At 49.6% G+C, this 12,444-nt stretch overlaps 1 pseudogene; it reads left to right on the forward strand.

The window, feature by feature from the left end:
• Nucleotides 1-12,444, forward strand: part of LOC132334711 (zinc finger protein 850-like) — a 209,251-nt pseudogene that overhangs the window by 112,063 nt on the left and 84,744 nt on the right.

The raw sequence follows: 12,444 nt of genomic DNA on the forward strand, positions 1-12,444 counted from the left end.
CCGGGGAGCCGCGGTGCCGGCCCGCCCCGCAGCTCCGCCGGGCCGGGGCTCCACAGGCACCCGGCTCGGGCCCACGGGAGCCTGGAGAGGAGCCCGCGCGGCCTCTGCGTGCAGCAGCGGGCAGGGGCACAGCTGCCCGCCCCGCACACTTAGCACCGCCCTCGGAGGCCTTCTCCACGCTGAGGCTGGGCATTCTCGGTCGTCCTTACCAGGCACTTGCTGAACTTCCACAGTTTCTCCTCCTTCACGAGCTTTTTGAGATCCCTCCTCTTCATGAACTTGACCGCACAAAGCAGCGTTTCCCGAGAAGCCTGGAGAGCAGCAGAGATGCAGAGATGGCCCCAGAGCCCAGGGCACGGGACCGGCGTCCCTGTGCCACGGCCTGGAGGAGGCTGCGGTCCAGCCGAGCCCCCTCGCAGGGGGACAGCAGCAGCCCACGAGTCCTCACCTCTGCCACACGCTGATTCTCATCATGGCAGTGGAAGAGCAGTGGAAGCAGGCTCTGGTGCACCGGACTTTCCAAAAGTTTATCTCTCTCTTCCAAAAACTCCATCATGTCTTGGAAGAGTTTTATGGAGAGCAGCTGTACCTGGCTATTATCCTATATGAAAAAAAAAGAAAAAATACCTCAGCATTGGCTCCTCCAGGCCCCCCTGGGCACAGGCCTGGAAGTGCACAGGGCACACAATTTCCAGGCTGCACCCAGTGGCTGTGGCTGGGGGCACAGAGCCTTACGTGGTCAAAGAGTGGCAGGAGTGCCTCAGCCAGCTGCAGGGCAATGGGGGTTGACATCAGAACGTATTTGTGCAGGAATAGAAAGCTGAGTGTGATGAGCGTCATCCCAGCTATCTCTGCATCACTGTCCCACAGTAGGTCCATGAGGCTTTCGGTCAAGCTCCACATTCTTTTGGCCTGTGCGGATCACAAGTCTGTGAAACCCCACCCTGCTGCCGCAGGGCCCAGAGGCCAAAGGCCTGTCCCGAAGCACTCGGGCAGCTGAAGCGGGAGGCAGGAGAGCTGGGAGCAGCTGCCCCAGCGCCCGAAGCCCAGGCAAGGCCAAGCGACTGTGTTCCCAGCGCAGCTTCAGCCACTGCCCCCTTCTCACCATTGAGGGATCATCAATGAGCTCGAGAAGGGCCCTGAGTGCCAGGCGACGCCTCTCCCTGCACTCGCTCTGCAGGTACCTTGATGAGATCTTCACAACACTGTCAGCACATTCACTCGAATCCAGGCACTCAAGGACCTGAAAGGCACAGGGCAGTGACGGGGACCTCAGCCAGTAGGAGCCCGGAGCCGCACAGGGCTGGGCCCAGGCAGCAGCAATGGGTGCGGGCACCGTCCCAGGCGGCTGCGGCGACGAGAGGGCAGGGAGCTGGGAGGCAGCTCAGCGAGGCAGCGCTGGACACCCGGCTCACCTCCACAAGGAATGCCAGGGCGGGCAGATCCCAGTGTGGCTCCTGCGAGCTGAGGAGCCCAAGGAGGTGGAGTGCAATTCTGGAACACAAGCGAGGACAAGCACGGCGCATCTCCCTAGGAGGGCGAAAAAGGGACCAGGAACCTGAGCAAATTTCTCCAAGGATGGGCTCACACAGCCTGGTGGTCTTTCAGCACCATCCTGAAAGGGCACCTGGGCCTTTTAGGAGGTGTCTCCTCCAGTGCTCTCTCCCCTTTTAGCCTTTTCCAGTCTGCTTGGCCATCCCTCAGTGACAAGGCCCTGTGTCCCAGGGCCACGGGATCTGTGTGGGACACCCCAGGCACAGAGCTCAAATGCCGGGAGCAGTGGGCAGAAGGGGAGTCTCACCTGGCCAGCAGACCCACGGCATAGTGGCGGGTGTCAGCACAGAGCAGCGTGTCCCAGCAACACTTGCGTTCCATTGACACCACCACATCCTTGTGCTGCTTTCGGCAGAGCAGGGACTTCAGGGTCTGCACTGCAAACCTGTGTGCAGAGCAAAGCCCAGGTCACACTGGCAGCACTGGCTCCTTCGCAGGCCACGTGGCAGGGACAGGAGGACTGGGATGGAGCACCTGTTGGGGCTGGTGGCAAGACCGTGCTCTTCCTGGCATTCCTTCCAGAAGGTATCGACCTCCTCTGGAATCTCTTCTGTGCTGAAGAACACTTGGAAGAGCAGATGCACAAACAGGCGGGGAAAATACGCCATCACTACACGTGAGACGCGGGGCTCCTGGAGCATCTTCCACATCACCACGGTTGCCTGCAAAGGACAAAGCCCCCCGAGACAGCGCTCAGTGCCGAGGTGTCCGTGTGGCAGGGCCCGAGCTTGGCAGGGAGAAGCCCGGAGAGACCGTGCAGGGGGAGCACGGGGCCTGGCGGGCCTGAAGCTGCCCCTGGGTCAGGTTTGAGGCCAGCGCCTGAGGCAGGGAGATGCAGTGGGGGAAGGAGGAAGGAGAGCTGCTGGAAAGGTGGCCTTGGGACCAGCAAAGGCCAGTGTCAGAAACTCACAGCCAGGGCAAAGACACCCATTTTGTCCCCATCAGAGGTGCACATGCTGCGCTCTGGCCAGCTCCCCAGCACATCCAGGAGGATCAGCAGCACTGGCTCCGCAGTCCTGGACGAGCCCATGATGGTCTTCCACATGGCCATGGCAGCTCTGTGGGATTAGAGCTCTGTCTCAGGCCAGGTCTCAGACACAGCACCGTGGCCTGGGCATCCCTAGGGGCCTGGGCTGCCCAGGAAGGGAAGGCCCCGGGATGCCCCATGGAGATGGAGCACGGCCACTGCAGGGTGTCTGCCCGGCCCCTCTTCCGTCCTGTCCGTGGGCATGTCCCCAGGGCATGGGATGGCATGGGATGGGACCAAGTTGGCTGCAGGCTCCAGCCCTGCGGCCCAGCTCTGCCACTCACCCTCCTGTGGTGGATGGAACGGCACCACCTCTTCAGTCTCCTGCTCTGGGGCAGCTCCAGGGCCTTCTTCCTCCTCCTCCTCCTCCAGCCAGGCCAGCTTGGGCACTCTCGGGGGTCTCTGCTCCATGTCACTGACTGGAGCTACTTGCAGGAGAGATGTCCTGGAAAAGCTCCGGGGCACCAAGTCCCACGCTCTGCCCTTGAGGGCAGCTGCAGAACAGAAGCCTCAGAAGGCCACAGGTCAGTGAGTCCTGTACTCGGGCCTCGAGCTCAGCCTCAGGAACAAGGCCACAGAAAAGCTCCGGGTCAGACAGGAACGAGTGGCTGTGCGGGGACTCCTCACGGCACCGCTCTGTCCCGTTCTGCGCCGTTGGGTGTTCGGAGCACCCGGGCAAGCTTCTATTTCCCACGTGTCACAAAGGGCCCTTGGACACCGGCTTCTGTTCCGTGCCACGGTGACCGTGCTGCAGTGTGCCACCCAGGGCCCCTGCACACACTGCTACCTGCCCTGGGGCTGCCCCCAGCCCACCCAAAGTGGCCCAGGTTGGAAGGAATCCCTGGTCCCAGGGGTCTAAGACAGCCCGACAGGATCTTTAGGAAGGGCTCAGACCATAAGCTAATGCTGCCCTGCTCTGCGGGCTCAGTCCTATTCCCATAGCTTTCCCTGAGAGCATTTTAATTTCTAAATTATAATCTTTTGAAGGGAGGGGATTTACATTTCCATTTCAGAGAAGGCTTCTGCCTTCCTTCTCAGACACCTCTCTTTTCAAACCTAGACCTTTTTTTTCTCATCTTGCTGGGGAGCCCCGTTTTACACCGGGGACCTGGAGAACCATTCCCAGCAATTGGGAAAATCCTGGGTGCTCCATCCACCCATAGATGACGTCTCCAAATTTGCCCCGAAAGTGGCTCCAGCTTTTATAGGCCAAAAAGAGCAAGTCCAAGTGACTTGATGCTATTTTTAGCCCAGAAAGCCCTGCAGCTGATGGCACACTTCACAATCAGCAGGGACACAGCTAGGCCAAAGCCCGGACATCTACTGGGAGGCTTTCTCCTCAAACACCTTTCAAATAAACCTCCGTTCAAGTCTGTGGGGAAAGTTTCTTCAAATGATACATTTCTGGCACATAACTACACAGGGTTATGTGAAAGATTCTAAAGCAGCTGCTTTGGAGTCAAAGAGCCAGCATTACGAGTCCTTGTCATCTGTTTGTAGCTAAATCACACTTTGGGAGATTTGAAGGAGTTAGGAAGGAGCTAGAGAGCAGACCTCTGAGTTTTTTAGATGATGCCATTTCTTTTCCTTATCTTCTGCATAGACAGGAAGGGTGAGTTTGGCTCCCATCTCCACCGCACGGCTCACAAGGCCGCAAGACTTCTAGTTAAAAGAGCTTTTAAGGTTTTGTTGGCCAATAAGACACTGCTAACAAGAATATCTATGTTTTTCTTTCAGAGGTGAGGCATCAGAAATAATGAAAATGTGTTGCGTTTTAAACCAAAGTGGAAAAGAAACGAAAGCACTCACAGAGGATTTGGCAAAGCCAAGAGATGCCAGTATAGCTTATCTGGTTGGCTGCTCAGTTATTGCAGCCCTTTGCTACTTTGTCATTTGTCTTATTTGGAGATTGTGCTCAGATAATTCAATGATGGGTACTAGAGAAATCTAAAAAATCATAGCTGATCAATGATGCAAAATATTACAACTTAGGATAAATAAATAGATTGTGAAGTATTTACATCAGGATGATGACAGTTACCACATAGAGACCCAAACAAGCCCTTTTAACAAAACTTCAATTATATCCTTGTTCCTCAAGCCCTACTATCCATTTGTTTGGCTGATGTAGTATAATGTAAAAATACCGTTCAATATCTTGTAGTGTTTACACTTTCCAACATTTCTGATGTGTTTTCTAAAAGCTGTGAGTATTTTTAGTTTGAAAAAAATCTATTACTTTGGTAGTAACATTGCAGTTCTGTCTTTTCCTTTTGGTACTCAGCTGAAGAAATAAAGAAAAAAAAAGAGCAGAAAAAGTTGCTGAGGTGGACAGTAGATCACAAGGAGCAAAGTTACAGGAGATGAGTACATGACTACTGCCACTGCTTAAGAGCATCTCTCACAAAAAGCAGACTAGCTACACTGTCCCAACTCCATCATTTCAACTCTCCATGTTTTGTTTCTTGCTTTGAAAAGCTGAGCTGAGCCATTTTTACCTAATATGAATAACAACTAGTAATACACACTTACAGTTCTCTTGTATTACTGCAACAGCACTAGGTACCCTTAGAATTTTATAGGGCAATTGCATTGCCATCCCTGAATTTAAACCAGATCAAGATATTATTTGTAGATTATTCTTGAAGATAATTTGTAGCAAAAGTCAAAAATTATTGCAGATGGTCAGTGACTGGACTGTTATGTGTAGGGGATGCACAGGATGATTTAAGTCCTGCTCCATTCTGTGTGACTCCAGGCTTTGAAAAGAGTAATCCCACTTGGCATTTGGACTCCATTTGGTCTCAGGAATTATGGATCCAGAGTAACTTGTTAGAAGCTTGTGAAAAAATGTCTCTGAAGTTTACAGCAGAGCTGAAGTGTACAGAAGGATGAGAATTCAATGAAGAATTCAATGAATACTAAGAATAAGTTTGAAAAGCATATCCAGTTATCCTACTCTATATGTCCAGTGACTATCCACTGTTACAGTACAGTGCACAATGTCACCAGGAAAATTGTGAATGTCATCTTCAGACCAATCTATTCACACATTTTATTATTGATCAGAGTTACTTTCTACAAATTACCAAGCTGTTTTGCCTTTTTGAGGCTCTTGTTTTTTTCGTGTGAAGTATTTCCATGTATAATACAGGTGGCTCCTGTGTCTTGGTTTGGAAAGACAGGTGTTTGCTAAGGAAGGCAGGAGCCTTTCTTGAAATGGAAAAATGTAAACCCCTTCCCTCAGAATTGTTATAAATTTGAAATTAAGGGGGGCTCTCAGGTAAAAATATGGGAGCAGGAATAACAGTTCTTTATCAGGGAAGTGTCAGCGATGGAGAGAGATGGGGAGACTGACTTGGGGATCAGAATCTGATTTTATTGTGGGATACAAGCACTTATATACTATTTTAGGGAGACTAGTAATGTGCACTACAGTGATTAGGTTACAATCACCTACACAAACTTATGCATAAAACAACATCCCTTGCTTGCAGAGTTTAATGGGATTTTCTTTTTCCAGCATACCTGTCTGATTTAATCTTCTTGCAATCTAGGTCTAATTTTCAAAGTTCTGTTTGTTTTTGCCAAGGCATCCTGGTATCAAATCTCTTATGTTAGCCAGGTCCAAAGTCCATCATCTGTCTTCTGTCCTCCAACATTCCAACATCTTAACACCTGAATTATATTACTGACTGATGGGAATGGTTTAGATTGTAACCTCTGTCATCAATGTACAGCTCAGATTCTTAAGGAAGCGCCCTGAAGGAGATGATGCCTATTTGGAAAACGTGGGGGTTCCCAGGAGGGGGCACCCCTGATCCAGGGCATCGAGGCGCTGCCTGCAATCGTCCATAACCACCCCTAAGGAGCCTCTAGGGCTTCACCCTCCATGAGCTGCAGCAGACGTGTTGGGAAAGGTGACAAGAGCCCGTGGAATGGTCCTTGTTGCAGGCAGATTAGCCACTTGCAGCTCTTCAAAACTCCCTCCCGCGAAAAGTGAAAAAACTTAAACCGTTCCTAAATGTGAACAGCACGTTCACCCTCCTGTGAAAATGTAAAAAGTTTAATAAAGGACAGTGGGAGACCAGGACCATGGAGCAAAGGTTATTACGGCCGGGTGCATCTTGGCACTCATCCAGGAGCACCCTGTTTCCTTCGGAGATCCCCCTGAAATACCTTTTCCCTTACATCAGCCTGTTGCATATTCATAGACCCTCATGCATATCCATAAACTACTTTACATATTCCAGGAACTCTTCTACCTGGCCCCTCCTTGGGTCTGCCTTTTCAGAGCATGTGTGTTTCTTGGCTGTGGTTTTGGCTCCTTCTCTTTATCACCTCCAGTTTTTGGGCCTTGTTCCACTCTGCCTCCAGACAGGGAGAGCTGATAGTTGGCAGATCTGTGCAGGTGTCCTCATCCTGTGTGCATTGGATGTTATCCCATCCAAGCAGGCATTTTAACACAAGCCTGAAGCTTATTCCATGAAGCTTAATTAACAACAGAAATAAAAGCTGTATCTTTACAACAAAGTTGCTTTAACATCACAGATATAAAATACATTTTAATATTTGCTAAAAGCCAATATTAGAAGATGTATCCTTAACATTGCCCATATCTTTCCTTACCCTTTTGTTCCCAAGCATGCAGCAAGGAGTGAAAACTGCCAGCATGGCACGGGGTTGCTGCCATCTCTCCGTCACCCCGTGTCCCTTTCCTGTAAGAGCCTGAATGAGAGATGAGGGACTCCAGGCAGCTCTTCAAAATGCAGTTTATTGTATCCAAGATGTTACAGCAGTCCAGGGTCTGGTGACAGAGCCTGTGCCTCCAGCTGTCAACTCCAGCTGCAGACAAGCCTGGAGACCCTTTAGCTTTGGTTACAGTGCATTATATACTCTGCTTTGCTGAGCATCTAATACAGGAGAACCAATCTTTACCTTTACTTTTATCTATAGCCTATCATAACTCCTGTAATTACCATATTCATATTACTATTCTCCAGTCACTAAAAGTTAGTATGTTAGTTTAAGCTAGAAGTTGTTTTTCAGTTTTCTTGCAGTGGAAAATTCTGAGACCTTTTTTCTACTTGCAACTTTGCTGACTTGTTTACCTGTGGAATCTTTTTGCTTGGTAAAAACATCTTGTTTGAGGTGGGTTTATCCTTTGCTCTAAGCCATAAAAACCTCTTCTAAGTAGCACAGCCTTTGCCTTAGTTACCCAGTAAGACTGGCCCAGTACTTCTTTTCTTCTATATCAAAATTTGCTTTCATTTCTATTCCTTCTTCAGATTCTGCATTCAAAAATCTTTCTGCCAAGCACACATATCTGTTAAAGTCTCTTGTCAAACTTTCATCCTTCCCAACACTCTGTGCCACCCTGTCCCTCTTTTCCTGAGGGCAGAACAAGGGACAGAATCCATCCAGAGGTGACACGGGAGCGCTGCCGTCCTCTCTCCATTCTGTGTCCTCCTTTCCCCCCCATCTTTCCATGTCCCCCCTTCCCTGCCTGTCACTGCTGAGTCAGAAATGACACGGATAAATGAGTGACACACTCCATGCATCTTCAGAAAGCCAATAATCATCTTTATTAGGAGACGCATTTTTTTATACTCAGTCCTGATTTCGGTGGACCTGATTGGTTATTTTACATTTCACATGATTGGCTAGTTAAGAAAACCCCTTGGGGTAAACAATCCATGAGGAAAACAATTGTCACAAACACCACCTGCGAGGTTGTTCAGAATTCTTCATCTCCAGCTCCCTAATGTTTCCCAGACGGATCCATGGGAAATCTTACCTGGATTGTGTATCCACACCTACCCGGGAAGGTGACGGCCGCGCCGTCCCGGGCCCTCCCTCTAGAAATGGCGCTTACCACGCTGTTTAAGGTTCCCCTTTTTTCTTGCCCAAGTCCTTCTTTTCCTGTCCCCAACCTCCCCTTCCCCCCTGCTGTTGGAACCCAGGGCACAGGGAATGTCTCCCTGCCTGTCCTGAGAAGTCCTGATCCCCAAGAGATCACTGCTTTTAACTTTTGTCCATGGAGAAAGCTTCCAAGACTTTGGGATGAATTGGAATCTACGAGTGTGTGAAATAGAGAGTAGTGTAGCTTATCACAGGGTGAAAAACTGAGAGCTTTGGGTGTTTAGTATGAGGGTGGATAGAAGGGAGGATTTTGGGAATTGCCTGATCTCCTTCTTGTTCTTCATCTGCTCCATTTTCTGCTGTGTTGGAAGCACAGGGTGATTGGTTGGAAAGAGCTGCAATGCAGATGCTGAGTGGCAGACAAAGAATTAGTTACTGGTAGAAAGGTAGAAATAAAATGTGTTCTAAGAGTTAATTGGGCAAAATGATTTTAAAGGACCTTGAACCTGTGTGTCCTATGACTTTTGGTGCCTTCTCTTTGTACGCTAAGTCTGGTGTGCAGACAGCGTGCTGAACTTTTGGTAAGAGAAAAATAAACAACAGCCTGAAGACTGAAAAAACCAAAGGTCCCTTTTGTTTCTCAGTCCTGGCACAGAACTTTTTAGGGGTGTCCCCATCAGGGGATCCTCAGGGGGGTTTTCACACCTCCCTCCTTCCCCCCATTCCTGCCCCGCTGCTCAGCCCCACTCCAAGCCCTGCACCCGGGGCCCTTGCCACTTCACAAAAGGAACCAAAATTACCCCAAATCCACCCAAAATTACCTCAGAACCCATCCTGAGGGGCTCTGGGGGAAATTTGAGGGGAGTTTTGAGGGGATTTGGGAAGATTTTGGCTGGGTTTGAATTCTTCACCCGCTTGGGCATCCACAAGTTACTAAAACCACCCAAAATTTCCTCCAAAATAACCCAAAATCCACAAAAAGTAGACTCAACAACCAGGCAGTTAGGGGGAAAATTTGTGGAGTTTTGAGATTTGGGGGGATTTTGTCTGGGTTTGAATCCTATGTCAAATTTTGTGTTCAGGAGGTACCAAATCCACCCAGAATCGACCCAAAATTACCTGAAATTAACCCAAAATTACCTCCAAACCCATCCTGAGGGGGTTTGGGGGAGATTTTGAGGGATTTTAGGGGGGCATTTTCAGTGGATTTGAATCCTATGCCCACTTCAGCATCCATAAGGTACCAAAATCCCCAAAATCCACCCAAAATTACCTGAAATGAATGAAAAATTCATCCTGAGGGGATTGAAGGGGAGGTTTGGTGGTGGTGTTAGGGGATTTGGGGGTTTTGGGGGGGATTTAAGGGGGCTTTTTGGCAGTCATCATCATCCAAAAAACAACACCCCCTGCCAAGCTGAGACCAAACCCTAAAGACTGTGCCCCTCGGGAAGAGGAGATCAAAGAACTGCTCCCCTTCTGGGGAGGAGATCAAAAGCCAGAGGAGACTGAGCTAATAACTCATTAGGTTAAAACGTATTCATTTAATCAAGTATCATCATTTCTGTAACTTTATCCTTTGTGATTAAGTCTCAAATCCTTGTTAATTTAGCTGAATAATATTGATTTTGGGTTTGTAAACTATTAAGTCATATTCTTGATGTTATATATGGGGTCCCATATGTCTAATTTATTAAACCACAAACTTAAAATTTAGCAGCAGTTTTAACTGAGATAAAACAATACAATCAAATAGAATCCAGTAGTTACAAAAAGAAATTTGGCAGTGGTTTGGATAAAGCATAACCAAAACTGCTCGATCGGGGTATGGGGAGGGCTTCCCACCCTGCCTGACGTGCAAAAGGCAAAAGGATCCAAACATAACTTCTGTACTGTGTGCTAATACATATTCATCAATATTTTCCTGTAAATCTCCTCCTGTTTCTGATTCTTGAAATCAACATCACCACACTCACAGCACATGCTCCCACTGTGGCTAAGGGGGCTTCTGGCTCTCTGGCGCTCTCCTTGGAGGAAGGCCAACAGTCTTCCTCACTGTCCTCTGAATAACCTGGCAGGCTGTGCCTGTGCCTCAAGTCCTGTGTTATGTAAGTAAGCACTATGCTCCAGTTAAGCCTTTTTATTTTATAGATAAGAACACTCTTTTAGACCCCCTGTCTGGAATTATCCCAATGTTATTCATGTCATGGCCGATCCTGTCCTGGGAGTTGTCTTAACTTTGTCTTGATGCCAATTCTGACTTGGGAGTCTTCCTAACTTTTGTTCATCAAGGCCAATTCCAATCTCCTGTATCCTGTTTCCCACATGTATCATCTACAAAGAAACCCATCTGCTTCATACTATGAATCACATATACCTTTCCAATTTTCTTCCCAAAATATTGATATAATTACAATTTTGTTAGCACAAACCACATCCATTTATCACATTTTCCCCCATCTTCTCTTTGGATAATATTAATTCATGCTTTTTATTAAAGACTGAATTTTGGTATCTTCTACATCCCACAAATCCATGTTTTCACACTCCCTCATTTCTCTTTTTGATCAAATTTGATACATGGTATTTTACCTATGCAGGAAATAAAACATGGTATAGACCACAATAGAGTCCAGCTGGTATAAACCACCAGATTTTGTTAGCACAAATCATATCTATTTATCACAACAGGCCAAAAGCTTGGAAAAGGATGAAAGAAATGCTCCGATGACGATGATAACAAAAAAAAAAAAAAAAAACCCAAAATAATTTATCTTTGACAGCAAATGAACACCGGCCGCCCTCCAGCCCCCCCAGCCTGGCAGGCTGAGTGGTGCCGTTCCCATGGCATGAGGTGCTGGCAGCCTGCAGAGAGAAACCAGAGAGCCACGGTCAGTGGCAGCAGGCTCCTGTCCCCCTGTCCTGCCATGGCCTGTGCCCGGGCCAGGCTGCTGGCTGTGCTCAGAGCCCAAACCTCCCGACCCATTCTCTGTTTTTAAAGAAGGGCAGCATGGCAGGCCACGTTCCACCTCCTCTGCTTAATCACGGCACAGCAACTCCTCAGCAGCTGCAAGAGCGGGATGCCCGTGTGCCCGCTGCCGCCTGCCCAGAGCCCTTCTGCCAGCTGAGCTATGGAGCCGGGTGCCCACCTCTGGAGAGCTACTGCCAGGAGAGGAGCCAATCCTGCACCAGGTCCTTGTCCTTCTGAAAGGGGCTGTCCCTGCAGACCGTGGCCCCTGGGGTAGCGTTGGCACTGGACATGCTCCACGGACACTGCAGGCGCTTCCCCGTCTGGTCTGGGCACCAGGTGTAATCCTCCTGGGAAAAACAGAGAACAATTGCATGGAAGTCAATTCAAAACACGACCTGGAAACAAGAAAAAGCACAAAGCCTGTCACCATTTCACAGGCCTGAGGAGGGTCTGACCACTCCATGAGAGAATTAAACCTGCCCACAGGTGGGGAAAATCCCCACCTTTCCCACCCATAAATGCGCCCCTTCCTCAAGGGCCTGCAAAGCAGACCAGCTGGGGCACGGCTCCGGAACCCGTCCCCCATCCACATGGATGGATGCTTTTGTCAGGCTGGCTGCCCCCGCCTCACCCCCTGCCAGGCTGGCTGGCAGAAGCTGTCAGCAAGGCCAGCAGCCGGCTCCCCTTCCACAACATCCATCCCCTCTCCCGCCAAAAAGCAGCTTGGCGGCCAGCATAAAAATTAATATTCCCCAGTGCCACCGAGCGGGGAACCTCCGGTGCAGGGCCAGGCCGAGCCCTGCCCTGCCTGGAAGCACCAGCATCCCCCCACCCCTGCGCCGGCTGGGGACTCATCTTGATTTCATCAGGGCACAGAGCGTGTCCTCCAGTCAGGGGCTGCAGCCAAAGCCCATCGGCTCTGCCCTGCCAGCGGCCAGCTCCAGGATGGTGTTCCCAGCTCCATGTTGTGCTCCAAAAGAACACGCCAGCTGTGCCTCAACTTGCAGCGACATCACGATGCCACTGAGCTGCA

Source organism: Haemorhous mexicanus, chromosome 16 (genome assembly GCF_027477595.1).
Source record: "Haemorhous mexicanus isolate bHaeMex1 chromosome 16, bHaeMex1.pri, whole genome shotgun sequence".
Lineage (NCBI taxonomy): Eukaryota > Metazoa > Chordata > Aves > Passeriformes > Fringillidae > Haemorhous > Haemorhous mexicanus.